Raw genomic sequence first — 14,542 nt, 5'->3', positions numbered from 1 at the left:
ATGGCTTACGTCACGCTCACATGAACCTCTGCTCTTGCAATGTTAACCACCGCCGAGCCGAGAGGGCGCGCAGCAGAGCAGCAGCAGCACTTGTGTGATAAACTGTAAATTAATTTAGTCTTTATTTTTTGTTCACGTGATTCCGCAAAGAAGCGAACTGTACGTGTGTATTTTACTGTGTACACTAGTGGTTAGAAAATTAATCTTAGTTTTTGTTTTTTCGGAAGTCTTGAGAATATCCTTGTGTAGGGTGGCTTCCTAGTGTAAATTTTCCTTGTAGAGAAATTTATTTCTGTTTAATAGCCTGCGGTCTCAGAGTTCAGTGAGAAATCTGCACGCCAACTTTCAGTGTTACTTTGTTCTCTTTTGGTATATTTTCAAACTCAGTAGTGCCATTCGAGACCTTATATCTATTTTATGAACAGTACGGTATGGCTAGGGACTGTGGTTGATGTGAGCGCACACAAGGAGAGTTGGCTGCTGTCAGTAAACAGCTGGAAGCTGCGTTGGCTACCGTCGACGAGCTTCTAGCTAATGCTCGATGTTGCGGTGAGGTCGGGGCGCCAGTGACGGGACCTGCGACACTCTTCGTGTCAGTGGAAACCCCTGGTCGCGCGGACGTCACTGCGGCCTCTGATAAGCAACATCTGACCGGTCTGTCCTGGCTCCAGAGTGGGTGTCAGACAGTGGTGGGTTCGCGTGACACGGGGCGGAAGGCGAAAGAGGGGCAGGCCGTGTGGTTGGCTCCCTACGTCTTAGCAACACATATGAGGTGCTTCCCAGTGTTGATGATAACTTTGATTCAGCACGGGATGCCTCTCCTGTTGGGCCAGCGGTCGATTTTCCTGCCCATCCCGGAGAAGTACAGAGGGTGGGTATGCTAGTGACTGGGAGCTCCAATGTTAGGCGGGATATAGCAGGCAAGGCGAGAAAGAATTCCAGCTTGCATTCGGTATGTCTCATCCGTGATGTGGAGGAGGCCCTGCCGGAGACTGTCGAGCGCACTGGGTACAATTGGCTGCATGTCGGCACGAATGACGCCTGCCGCTTGGGTTCTGAGACCATCCTCGCCTCCTTTCGGCGGCTGGTTGATTTGGTGAAGGCAGCTAGCAACGCAGTCTATTTGTAGCATCGTACCCGGGGTTGATCGCGGCCCTCGGGTTTGGAGCAGAGTGGAAGGTCTAAACCAGAGGCTCAGGCGGCTCTGCGACGGTATCGGATGCGAATTTCTCGACCTCCGCTATCGAATGCAGAATTTTAGGGTTCCCCTTAATAGGTCAGGCGTGCACTACAAGCAGGAAGCGGCTCCTAGGGTAGCGGAGTACGTGTGGCGTGCACATGGGGCATTTTTACGTTAGAGGACCCCTCCCTTGGGAGCAAATACGGTTTGCCTGTTAAATCAGCCACAGCGACCTCAGAGAATCTTGGTCCTCGTAAATCAGAAATAGAAAAGAATAATATGGTTTTAGTAAACTGCAGGAGCATCCAAGGCAAGGTCTTATAACATCATAGATTAAGGGTCGACCTACGACAGCAATCGCACAACTTGCGTACGGGCCGCTAGACGCCGCCGCGAGCGCTAAGTGCATTGCGATCGCAGGCGCGCGTGTTGCGTACGGACCGCGAGGTCCCGCAACCGTATATAAGTGCCGACGGAGTTCGGCCAGCTCATTTTGTTGGCATCTCATTTTTGCGTATTGTCTTATTTGCTTAGTTGTTTAGCTCTTATTCGTTTATGACTCATGTTATTGTGCTCTCTTTCAGTCATTCTGATTGTTTTGATTTACTCATTTTGGCATTTCACTTTTGCATATTTCTCATTTTGCTAATAATATACTCCTTAGCTTTTCACAGTTGAATTGATTAACATAGTCTCATGTACTGTTTGTTCATTTCAGTCTGTTCATAATTTGATGTTCTTCAAATTCTGTAATAATTATCGGAAGCATTTCTTCTTGTACTTGTACTTGAGTAAAGTATTCTCGATGTAGGGATAAGGTTTTGAATATAAATTAGATACGAAATTTATTTTTTCAGTTTGTACTACATCAGACGACAATTTTGTGATATTAGGGAGAAATATGAGGGGCGAACCCATGGAAATAGTTTACGTGATCCCCTTTAAAAGTAAAAATTTGTGTGACACTGAAAGACGTGACACTGTAGGCACCGAAAATTTATATATATAAAATTATACGTCACAGGTCTCAGAATTAGTATCGCTTATTGAAGGCTATAGTGCACAGCTAGTATTGGGAACAGAAAGCTGGTTGAAGCCAGATGTCAATGACAACGAAATCCAAAGTTCAGACTGGAATATTTATCGTAAGGATAGGTTAGTCAACAATGGTGGCTGCGTGCTTATTGCAGTAAAAAAATCGATAAAATCGAGCGAGATTATCATGGATTCCGGATGTGAATTAATCAGGGTGAAATTGAGTATCAAAGAACGGTCAAAGATGGTGATCGGATGCTTTTATAGACCACTTGGGTCAGGATCTGTAGTTGTAGAGCGCTTCAGACAGAGCTTGCAGAATAATTTTCCTGATATGCCGTTGTAATAGGGGGTGACTTCAACTTGCCAGCTATAGATTGGGAGTGTTATGCCATCAAAACTGGTGCCAGAGACAGGGAATCGTGTGGCATTGTTGTGGATGTCTTGTCCGAAAATTACATTGATCAGATAGTTAGAGAACCAACTCGTGAGGGTAAGGTCTTAGACCTCCTGGCAACAAACAGAACTGAACTTATCGAATCAGTTAACGTAGAGGAAGGTATCAGTGATCATAAGGCTGTGACAGCATCTATGATGACGGGTCCTACAAGGAATATGAAGAAAGGTAGGAAGATATATTAGCTCAGCAAGGCTGATAGGATACAAGTTTCAGAATATCTCAGCACTCAGCATCAAATATTCGGAGATGAGGAAGATGTGGAGAACAAATGGAAAAAATTCAAAGGCATCGTTCAATATGCCCTAGACAAGTATGTTCCTAGTAAGGTTTTAAGGGATGAGAAAGATCCACCATGGCTTAATAGCCGTGTTAGGAAAGCGCTACGTAAACAAAGAGCACTTCATCTCAGATTCACGAGAAGTAAAAACCTAGCTGACAAACAAAAGCTGAACTAAGCGAAAATGAGCGTAAGGAGAGCAAGCCCCCCCCCCCCCCCCCCATCCCACCGAAGAAAAGCTGTTGTATTCATCACTGTTTGTGTCGTCCTCCGTTTCAGTACCGGTATGGTCACAGAGCGTTCAATGATTTCGAAAGTAAGACGTTGTCAACCGATCTGAGTAAAAACCCTAAGAGATTTTGGGCGTATGTAAAATCAGTAAGTGGGTCAAAATCATCAATTCATTCTCTCAGCGACCACACCGGCACCGAAACGGAAGATAACAGAAACAAGGCTGCAATACTGATTTCGGTTTTCCGAAGTTGTTTCACCGCGGAAGGTCGTAACACTGTCCCTCCATTCAATCGTGCGAACGTCGAAATGGAAGATATTGGGATAACCGGTCGCGAAATTGAACAGCAGCTCCAATCGCTTAGTAGTGGAAAGGCTTCAGGAGCAGATGAGATACCTATAAGATTCTATAAAGATTACGTGAAAGAACTTGCTCCCTTTTTAGCAGTAATTTATCACAGATCGCGTGAGTATCGAAAGGTACCTAACGACTGGAAAAAACGCATGTCATTCCCTTTTTTAAGAAAGACCGTAAGACAGATCCAGGCAATTATAGACCTATATCGTTGATGTCAATCTGCTGTAGAATTATGGAACATGTTGTACGCTCAAGAATTATGACGTTTTTGGAAAATGGTCCCTCTATAAAAATCAACATTGATTCCGCAAACAGAGATCCATCGAAACTCAGCCCGCTCCGTTCCTCCATGAGATCCACAGCGCAGTGGACAACGACGCTCAGGCTGATCCCGTGTTCCTTGACTTCAGTAAGGCATTTGACACCGTCCCGCATTGCCGTTTAACGAAATAAACACGAGCTTACGGAGTATCGGAGCAGACCTGCGATTGGATTCAAGACTTTCTTGCAGATAGAACAGAACACGTGGCTCTTAACGGAACTAAACCGACAGCGACAGAGGCAAAGTTAATATCCGGAGTACCACAGGGTAGTGTGATAGGACCGTTGTTGTTTACAATATGTATAAATGATCTAGTAGAAAGTGTCGGGTGCTCTTTAAGGCTATTCACAGATGATGCAGTTGTTTATACTAAAGTTGCAACGCCAGAAAATAGTAAGAATTTGCAAAACGACCTGCAGAGAACTGATGAATGGTGCAGACTCTGGCAGTTGACACTGAACGTAAATGAATGTAACATATTGCGCATAAATAGGAAAAGAAATCCACTACTGTACAGCAACACTATTGATGACAAATAGCTGGAGACAGCGTCTGCCGTAAAATATCTGGACGTAACGATCCAGAGCGACCTTACGTGGAATGTGTTGTGGTTGGCAGGAGAGCCAACACCGTGTTACTAGAGGAAGCCGAAAGGCACGCGTTTTAGCTTACGCAGGCTGGCGTGAGGTCTGGAACAGGACAAGGAAATTAGAATTTAGAAAAAACGGACGTAGCTGGTGGAATACTTAACTTTAATCCCTTAATGGGGAACGTCGCTCTTGACGGTACATTATGCACAGTATCAATAGTAACTGGTAATGGCGCCTTGCTAGGTCGTAGCAAATGACGTAGCTGAAGGCTATGCTAACTATCGTCTCGGCAAATGAGAGCGTATTTTGTCTGTGAACCATCGCTAGCAAAGTCGGTTGTACAACTGGGGCGAGTGCTAGGAAGTCTCTCTAGACCTGCCGTGTGGCGGCGCTCGGTCTGCAATCACTGATAGTGGCGACACGCGGGTCCAACGTATACTAACGGACCGCGGCCGATTTAAAGGCTACCACCTAGCAAGTGTGGTGTCTGGCGGTGACACCACAGAATGACCATATAAAACAGATAGTGGGAAAAGCAGAATCGTAAGGAAATATAACTCATCCTCGAAAGAAGTACCTTATAAGTCGCTTGTTCGCCCGATTCTTGAGTACTGTTCATCTATCTGGAATTCCTATCAGGTAGGACTAATAGATGAGATAGGGAAGATCCAACGAAGAGAGGCGCGTTTCGACACGGGATCGTTTAGCTGGCGAGAGAGCGTTACGGAGATGCTAAACAAACTCCACTGGCAGACGTTACAAGAGAGACGTTGTACAGCACGGAGAGATTTACTATTGAAATTTCGGGACAGCACTTTTCAGGAGGAGTCAGACAACATATTACTTCCCCCCACATACATATCGCTTATTGACCACGAGGAGAAAATTCGAGAAATTAGAGCCAATACTGAGGCTCACCGACGATCATTCTTCCCACGCACTATTCGTGCGAGTGGAACAGGGTTGGACGGATCAGAAAGTGCTACCGAAAGTACCCTCCGTCATACACCATTAGATGGATTGCGGAGTATGACGTAGGTATAGATGTAAAATGTCGCCTAGACAAATATATTCCTAAAATTTCATTACTCTACATTAAATAATTTTTATGTGTTGCGATTTTTTCCGTCGGTGTATTAGGAGCGTTGCTATATTCCCACCCCCCACCCCGCCGAAGAAGAGCTGTTGTATTCATCACTGTGTGTGTCGTCCTCCGTTTCAGTGCCGGGATGGTCACAGAGCGTCTGAAAGATGGCTTCGATCTGTTTGTTGATTTAACAGAAGACCAAAACTTCTTAGGATCGCCTGTGAAGTCGGTGGACAGAATTTCACTTCCTAATTCGTTGAATCCTTCACGTATAGCTCTGCTTATGCTAATTTTTCCATCGTTTAATTTTAGACTTGTCTGTAAGTGTTTGGTTACGTTCAAATTTGCAGAGCTCTCTTTGCTTTTGCACCAGCTTTCTAACATGGCTGTCGAACTCAGTGTTGTGTCTAGACAAGACAGCCTAGACACAATGAGAGGAAGCCGAAAGGCACGCGCTAAGCTAAAGCTGGATGGGCGTGAAGTCTGAAACAGGATACGTAATGAATGCTATAAAGAAAAGTACGTAGCTTCTGGAATACTTAACTTTAATCCATCCTTTTTGGTACATCTGGAGATTGTGGCGATACAAGTGAGACTCTTTAGATACATGCAATGTTACTAATGGCGCCTTGCTAGGTCGTAGCCATTGACTTAGCTGAAGGCTATTCTAACTATCTGCTCGGCAAAGGAGCGAGGCTTCCTCAGTATAGTCGCTAGCTACGTCGTCCGTACAACTGGGGCGAGTTAGTCCGTATCTCGAGACCTGCCTTGTGGTGGCGCTCGGTCTGCGATCACACAGTGGCGACACGCGGGTCCGACATGTACTAATGGACCGCGGCCGATTTAAAACTATCACCTAGCAAGTGTGGTGTCTGGCGGTGACACCACACCCAGGAGGGTCCTTACCATCCCTGGCAACTTCGCTCTGCACATACCAGTCTAAAGTGTATTGAACAAAGCTCTTGAAATCTCTCCATTGATGCTCAATGTTGTTAGTGCTGGGGATGAAAATTTTATGCCAATCCTTCAGGCTAACTGAAATCTGTTTCTTTTCGCTCTTTCTAAGCCGAAAGATCTTGCTACCTTCCGTTGTATTCCTATTTACAGCGGTATTCAGTGACATTGTAAAGTTATTATGATCACTGATTCTTTGTTCTGTGGTAACTGTGTCGAAATGTTCGAGTCTGTTTGTCACTAGCAGATGTAAGATGTTGCCTTCATGACTCGATTCTCTGATTATCTCCTCAAATAATTTTCAGATAAAGCATTTAAAACAATTTCACACGAGTGCCTGTCACTACTGCACGCCCTAGTCACGTGAATCTCACAGTCGAAATCTCCACCTAATATAGGGTGTCCATTTCATTTTCATTGAAAAAGGAGACATTTAAACTAAATTAGAGAAAAACCTGGGACAATGAAGAAAAAAATCGGGACATAAATATTGTATTGACTAAATTTAATAATCATACAAGTTTACCTTCACAACGTGCACTCAGATGATCGCAAATCACTTTTTACAATTATTCTGCCACACTGTCACCGTACTTTTCACTTTTATGTACTTTATCTAGAAGTGCATTTTCGTTTGAAATTGTATCATAAAAGTCAGTACATGATACACCATTAAAGTGTGTTTTGACAATGAGCAAGGCCCTCACTGTTTCAACTTTCATTCCGTTTTTTTTTCATCTGACCACAAAGAGTTCACTAACGAAAACACACGCTCCACAGCAGCATTTGACCCAGGAATTGCCAGACAAAACTCCACCAAATGAATCATGTTTTTCATGTTAATGTTTTTACTTTTGAAATATTTTAATATTTTACACCACCTTGCACTGACACTTTCTTTGTCTTCTCCTTCACTTTTTATGAAGTTCTATGCACATGAAAATTCATCGAACAGTTCGTCTTCATCGACAGGAAAATTTGGTACAATACTTTTAACAAAAACACAACAGTCCTGAATATCCTTCCACTGTAGCTGCTCTTTTTCAGTGTTAAACCAGTCAAATGCATTAAAAGGTGTGAGAAATGGTAAACATCATTCTTTAATATACTCAATGCAAGAGTCATAGAAGATGCCAGCATAAATATGAAATTGTTCTACAGTATTTTCACCCTCTTCTTCCAGCTTTCTTAGAGTCTCATGTACAAAGGATGTGAGAAATCTTTCAAATTTTATACATTGCAATTTGCCCAATAATTTGTTTATTTCTTGATAAACTTCCTCTACTGTGATTTCTTGTTTCTCAATACATTTAATTGTTGTGGAGAAAGGCTTTAGCTGGCTAACAAGAAAATGTAGAAGAACAATAGACACAGGGTTATCAAAGAATTGTTTAAGGATAACAGGACACTTATCGAGGGAAATGAAATATGATTTCAAAGCAGGAAATATCTCTACAATTCTTTCCAATGCCGGTAGCAGAGATAGCCACTTTGTCTTGCTGTGCTCAAGTACAGTTTTGTATTCCGTTTCAGTAAACTTACAGAATTACTTCAGAGATTCAAACCTTACTGCATATATATGGAAATGCTGGTAGATTTTGTTTACAATTAATTGGCAGTCGATGGGTAGGCAATCTGAGCCAGTTTGTAAGGAATTGTGCACCACATGTGCACCTATTATATTATTCACTGTGTTCTGTTGCAGTTTATAGAACAAATTGTTTTTTTCCTTTCTTCTGCTTACCACCAAAATTGGTGTTAGTGTTGTCTGCAGAAACTGCAATCACCCTTCCCTCAAGATCATATTTCTTTAAAACCTCCAGCACATAATTCTGAAGTAAATCTGAAGATTCTCCAGCTAAATTAACCAATTCGAGCACTTCCATCATGATGCCATTTTCGAGGTGAAAATACCTGATAAGGAGAGGAACCAACTTCAGATCCAGATGATTCGATGTATCAATCATTACAGAAATGATTCGAGCATTTTTAAGTTCATTTAAAACCTGCTGAGCTGCATACGGTGCAAAACATTTGAAACGATTGCATTACATTTTGTGTGTCCACACGTGAATTTAGGACTGAAAAGTCTTTTAAAACTGCTGTAGTACAGTCCATTGACTTAAAACTATGGTTATGCATTGCACTGTGGTATGCAAACGTAGCTTCTTGTGCTACCAACTGCCTGTCCATTTCTGTTACTGATTTTAAGTTTAAAAGTAGTCACTCACGCATTTATTTGCTCTTTTCGTTTGATCTCTCATGCGATGTTTCTTCGTCTTTATGTGATTCACAATGTCAGACCATCCACCATGACCAATAGCAAATTTTGATATGCACAACGTAGATTCTACAGTTTCTCCACTACCAGTGATTAAAGGAAACTCGCTTTTTATATTGCTGTTAAAATAACACTTTCGTTTTGGCATAATGAAACAGTGATTGCACAGTGCAAAACATTAACAGTGTGGTGACGAATGCCAGAGAGCAAGTATCAGTGGTGTAGAGTATCTCTGGACCGAAAGGACGGATTCAGTGGATCGATTTAGAAGAGAAGAATCTTCGTTGTTATTCGTAACCTATAGTGCGTTTAAAATTACTTCCGATTTTTGACAGTTCGGTACATGTTAGTGGTATGCTGAAAGTCATCACACGCTTCCTAGCGTAAATAATTGTGCAGTTAACAGCAAGTCAAACAACCTGTAGCATAAAATACTCTAGCCAAGCAGAATAAAAAAAAAAAAACGGGACATTTGAGCGTCCCCAAAAAAACTTTCGGGACAACGGGACATTTGGGTAAAAAACGGGACTGTCCCGGGAAAAATGGGACGAATGGACACCCTAACCTAATACTAGAACATGGCCAGTAAATTTACTTGAAATGTTCTCCAAATTTGCCCTCTGCTCCTGAGGCAAGAGGTCTATAAAAGTATCCGATGACTATGGTTGTCCACACACTTGACTTCACCAAAATTATTTCGCGCTTGGAATCTGTACCAGTCTCACTAGATATTACTGTAATTTTTACGGTTACAAACGCGTCATCACACCAGCGCCCAACCTGTCTTTGACACATACATACTGCGGCTTATATCTGGTTTCATCCAGCTTTCTGTCGCTAGTACTGAGTGCCCTTTGTTAGCGTTTATAAGCAAGACTAGTTCAACACATTTAATGACACACTGTTGAAATACTTAGCTTGCACACTTTACAGTAGAAACAGATCACTTCCGTTGCACTGACACAGTTCACATGGTCAGAAATAACATTTAGCAGATATACTTGACAGTGTCCGCCAGTTGCTACTTTCGACTAATCACAGTGTAACAACTACGGCGATAAAGCGCAGAAGTAGCAGAGATCGCAGTCTAACGTCGGTAGAGTGCGGAGCGAATACAAGTTGTGAATGCGTGAACTGCGATTTTAAACTGTGACAAATCGATGCTAAAAATCGCAGTTACCCAAAAATTGCATCCATTCAAATCATTGACACCGGAAATTCACAGTTTAGGCCAGCCATACTCTAGTCCGTCTGCGACGGTGGTACTTCAACGGCCGTGCCGTTGGTGCCGATAAGGGATCAATATCAGTCCAACAATCTGCAATGAATCACCTTAAACCTAATTGTACAATACTTAACTGGACGCTTCTGGATCGCTATACCTTTTTCTGCCTTAGTTCTCATAAGATTTCAAGGAAGATCATTGGGGTACCTAGACTAAACAGTCGCCGGCGGCGGTGGCCGTGCGGTTCTAGGCGCTGCAGTCCGGATCCGCGGGACTGCTACGGTCGCAGGTTCGAGTCCTGCCTCGGGCATGGATGTGTGTGATGTCCCTAGGTTAGTTTGGTTTAAGTAGTTCTAGGGGACTGATGACCTAAGATGTTAGGTCCCATAGTGCTCAGAGCGATTTAAACTAAACAGTCTTAGCGTCCCGTTTCCATTCCGTTTGTCTTAGGCGAACGTAATAACTGAGATTACCTTTGAACATGAGGCCCACATAAACATTTAAACTTTGGCATAGTTTTTAAGACAGCACCCGGCAGCAGTCTGTATCTTTATTCACGGCTCCAAAACCAACGTGCGAGTATCACAAGAATTTTGAACGCAACGTGCCGATCCACTGTCACCCCAGCTATCCGCACATGAGAAAGTCTCATACAACTTTTTAATCTACAATGTTTGTACTGTATTGGTCTATCTGTATGTTTTGCCAACAATGTGTGTGTGTGTGTGTACATGTATATTTTATCTAACAATAAGATGAGGGTATGGTGCAAGCTACAGGCCAATAAATGTAGTTAAAAATATATTGTATAGTGCAGTCATTAGAGAATGTGTACCAACTTAATTTGGGAAGCACGAGGAAAGGAATCGACGTTACCCTTACCGAAAGAACCTTCTCAATATAAGCCGCCTAAAGTGATTTAGGAAAACCAAGGAAAACCAAGGAAAACCGAAATTCCCCCACATAGGGATACGAATCCTTAGGATTCGTATCTTTAGGATACGAGTCCAATGTCTTAAACAATGCGCCACCCTCCAGTGATCCCTTGAGTTTCAGAACGTAATGGCAACTTCCAGAATGAGAGTTTCACTCTGCAGTGGAGTGTGCGCTGATATGAAACTTCCTGGCAGATTAAAACTAAGTACCGGACCGAGACACGAACTCGGGACCTTTGACTTTCGCGGGCAAGTGCTCTACCAACTGAGCTACCCAAGCAGTTGGTAGAGTACTTGCCCGCGAAAGGCTAAGGTCCCGAGTTCGAGTCTCGGTCTGGCACTCAGTTTTAATCTGCCAGGAAGTTTCGTAATGGCAACTATCTGAAAAAATAAACTATTCGGTGTCGTCAGTATTTCTGTTGTTTCTGATACTTAGATCCTACTGATACGTTGGTGGGTAGCGTTTCATAGATATCAGTCCTTTTCCATTAAGAATCGAACAGTCGAGCCCTTAATTTGAATTTCTCTTGCAAGAATACTTCACCCATTCTTGTCTTCATTGTCACGATACCAGATTATCATCCATGTTTACTGAAAACTCTAGCTTTTCGGACGATCATTCAGTGGAATACTCGTACTTCTATGGCAAGTCTGGTAAGTCTGCTATCATGGCTACAGATAACCTAATAAGATATACCGTAAGATGGGTAGCATACATTTTCTATTGTACTAGAAGTCCTGTCAGATTTATTCCTGGTAGAAAAAAAAATCGATAGTTTTTATAGTCTGTTAAGCCATCATTTCGCCAAAAATTATCTTCAGTAACCTTAACCGATCGGCGTTCCGTGGTATTCTTAAATCCTTCAGCGAAAACAGGATCTGTGATCCAGTTCATGAAAACTGCCGAGTAAATTTCTGTCCTCCTCCTCAGAACATGGTGCTACAGGGTGCAGCTTTAATATAAACTCAGTTTCTTCTGGAGCTCCTTCCAGTAACAGCACCTTATAACAGCGCATTGCGTTGTATTGCTGCTCGGAATTGTCACTGATAGTGACACACATATTTCATACATTTCAAAGACATTCTCCGCTCGAACAGCTGCTGCCTGCCAATTTGCTGGCGGGAAAAAGTCGTCACTCCGTAAAGATGGAGGTCTGATTCCTGTAGCGCCTGCTGTACGGTGGTTTTTTAAGATGTGACAGCCCACTTTATGTGAAGGAACTTTTAAATGTTGTGTGTCATGATTGCATTTTATCGAACGCAGCTTGCAACACAAAACATGGTATCGGTAAAAATTTTTCTTGTCAAACAGCTACGTAACGGTTGCTTGGGGCGGCGTAATTTATTATACTTCGTATAAGAAAGAGCAGTATTGGAGGGTTTTGTAACATGGACTTGTTATGGATTGAGTACATGATATTATGGCAATTTCCAAGCATGGCGTATATCACATGCGAAATGTTTTGACTTTTTACCGATACTCCTGCGTCAATCCTTGATTTAAGTTAATGTGTCCTCGCGTGTAACAATGATAATTAGACCTCTGCCTACCGAAAAAACGTTTCGCAGTGGTCTACTTTCTTTTCTTTCTTCCTTTTAGGGTTCTGTACCTGAACTGGTCAAAAAACAACGTTTTTCCTCTACAGCGGAGTGTATGTTGATATGAAACTTCCTGGCAGATTGAAACTGAGTTTCATATCAGTGTATACTCCGCAGCAGAGTGAAAATCTCATTATGGAAACATCCCGCAGGCTATGGCTAAGCCATGTCTCTGCAATATCCTGCCTCCCAGGAGTGCTAGTTGCGCAACGGTCGCAGGAGAGCTTCTTTAAAGTTTGGAAGGAAGGAGACGAGGTACTGGCAGAATTGAAGCTGTGAGGGTGCCCCGTGATTCGTGCTTGGGTAGCTGAGTGGTAGAGCACTTGCCTGTGAAAGGCAAAGGTCCTGAGTTCGGGTCTTGGTCCAGCACACAATTTTAATCTGCCAGGAAGGTTCTTGGGATCACTTTGATGTCTGTGTGTCTACCTACCTCTGTTTCCGTCCTTCAGTTAAGACACGTTATAGTCAGGAAGGGGTAAGTGTACGGAGTTGAAAAATGTTTGCATTCTGAGATCTACACCCCCTTGGCTGTTTGAAAAATTTAAGCTACTAAGTCAATTCAATTAAAACATACGGCCATTTACACTACTGGCCGTTAAAGTTGCTACACCAAGAAGAAATGCAAATGATAAACGGGTATTCATTGGACAAATATATTATACTAGAACTGACATGTCATTACATTTTCACGCAATTTGGGTGCATAGATCCTGAGAAATCAGTACCCAGAACAACCACCTCTGCCCGTAATAACGGCCTTGATACGCCTGGGCATTGAGTCAAACAGAGCTTGGATGGCGTGTACAGGTACAGCTGCCCATGCAGCTTCGACACGATACCACAGTTCCACAAGAGTAGTGACTGGCGTTTTGTGACGAGCCAGTTGCTCGGGCACCATTGACCAGACGTTTTCAATTGGTGAGAGATCTGGAGAATGTGCTGGCCAGGGCAGCAGTCGAACATTTTCTGTATCCAGAAAAGCCCATACAGGACCTGCAACATGCGGTCGTGCATTATCCTACTGGAATGTAGGGTTTCGCAGGGATCGAATGAAGGGTAGAGCCGCATCTGAAATGTAACGTCCACTGTTCAAAGTGCCGTCAATGCGAACAAGAGGTGACCGAGACATGTAATCAATGGCACCCCGTACCATCACGCCAGGCGATACGCCAGTATGGCGATGACGAATACACTCTTCCAATGTGCGTTCACCGCGATATCGCCAAACAGGGATGCGACAATCATGTTGCTGTAAACAGAACCTGGGTTCATCCGAAAAAAATGACATTTTGCCATTCGTGCACCCAGGTTCGTCGTTGAGTACACCATCGCAGGCGCTCCTGTCCGTGATGCAGCGTCAAGGGTAACCGCAGCCATGGTCTCCGAGCTGATACTCAATACTGCTGCAAACGTCGTTGAACTGTTCGTGCAGATGGTTGTTGTCTTGCAAACGTCCCCATCTGTTGACTCAGGGATCGACACTTGGCTGCACGATCCGTTACAGCCATGCGGATAAGATGCCTGTCATCTCGACTGCTAGTGATACGAGGCCGTTGGGATCCAGCACGGCGTTCCGTATTACCCTCCTGAACCCACCGATTCCATATTCTGCTAACAGTCATTGGATCTTGACCAACGCGAGCAGCAATGCCGCGATACGACAAACCGCAATCGCGATAGGCTACAATCCGACCTTTATCAAAGTCGGAAATGTGATGGTATGCATTTCTCCTCCTTACACGAGGCATCACATCAACGTTTCACCAGGCATTGCCGGTCAACTGCTGTTTGTGTATGAGAAATCGGTTGGAAACTTTCCTCATGTCAGCACGTTGTAGGTGTCGCCACCGGCGCCAACCTTGTGTGAATGCTCTGAAAAGCTAATCATTGGCATATCACAGCATCTTCTTCCTGTCGGTTAAATTTCGCGTCTGTAGCACGTTATCTTCGTGGTGTAGCAATTTTAATGGCCAGTAGTGTATGTCACACGTTTCAGTACTCGCAGAGT

Source organism: Schistocerca serialis, chromosome 7, assembly GCF_023864345.2.
Source record: "Schistocerca serialis cubense isolate TAMUIC-IGC-003099 chromosome 7, iqSchSeri2.2, whole genome shotgun sequence".
Taxonomy (NCBI): Eukaryota; Metazoa; Arthropoda; class Insecta; order Orthoptera; family Acrididae; genus Schistocerca; species Schistocerca serialis.
Note: the sequence above shows the minus strand (reverse complement) of the source record.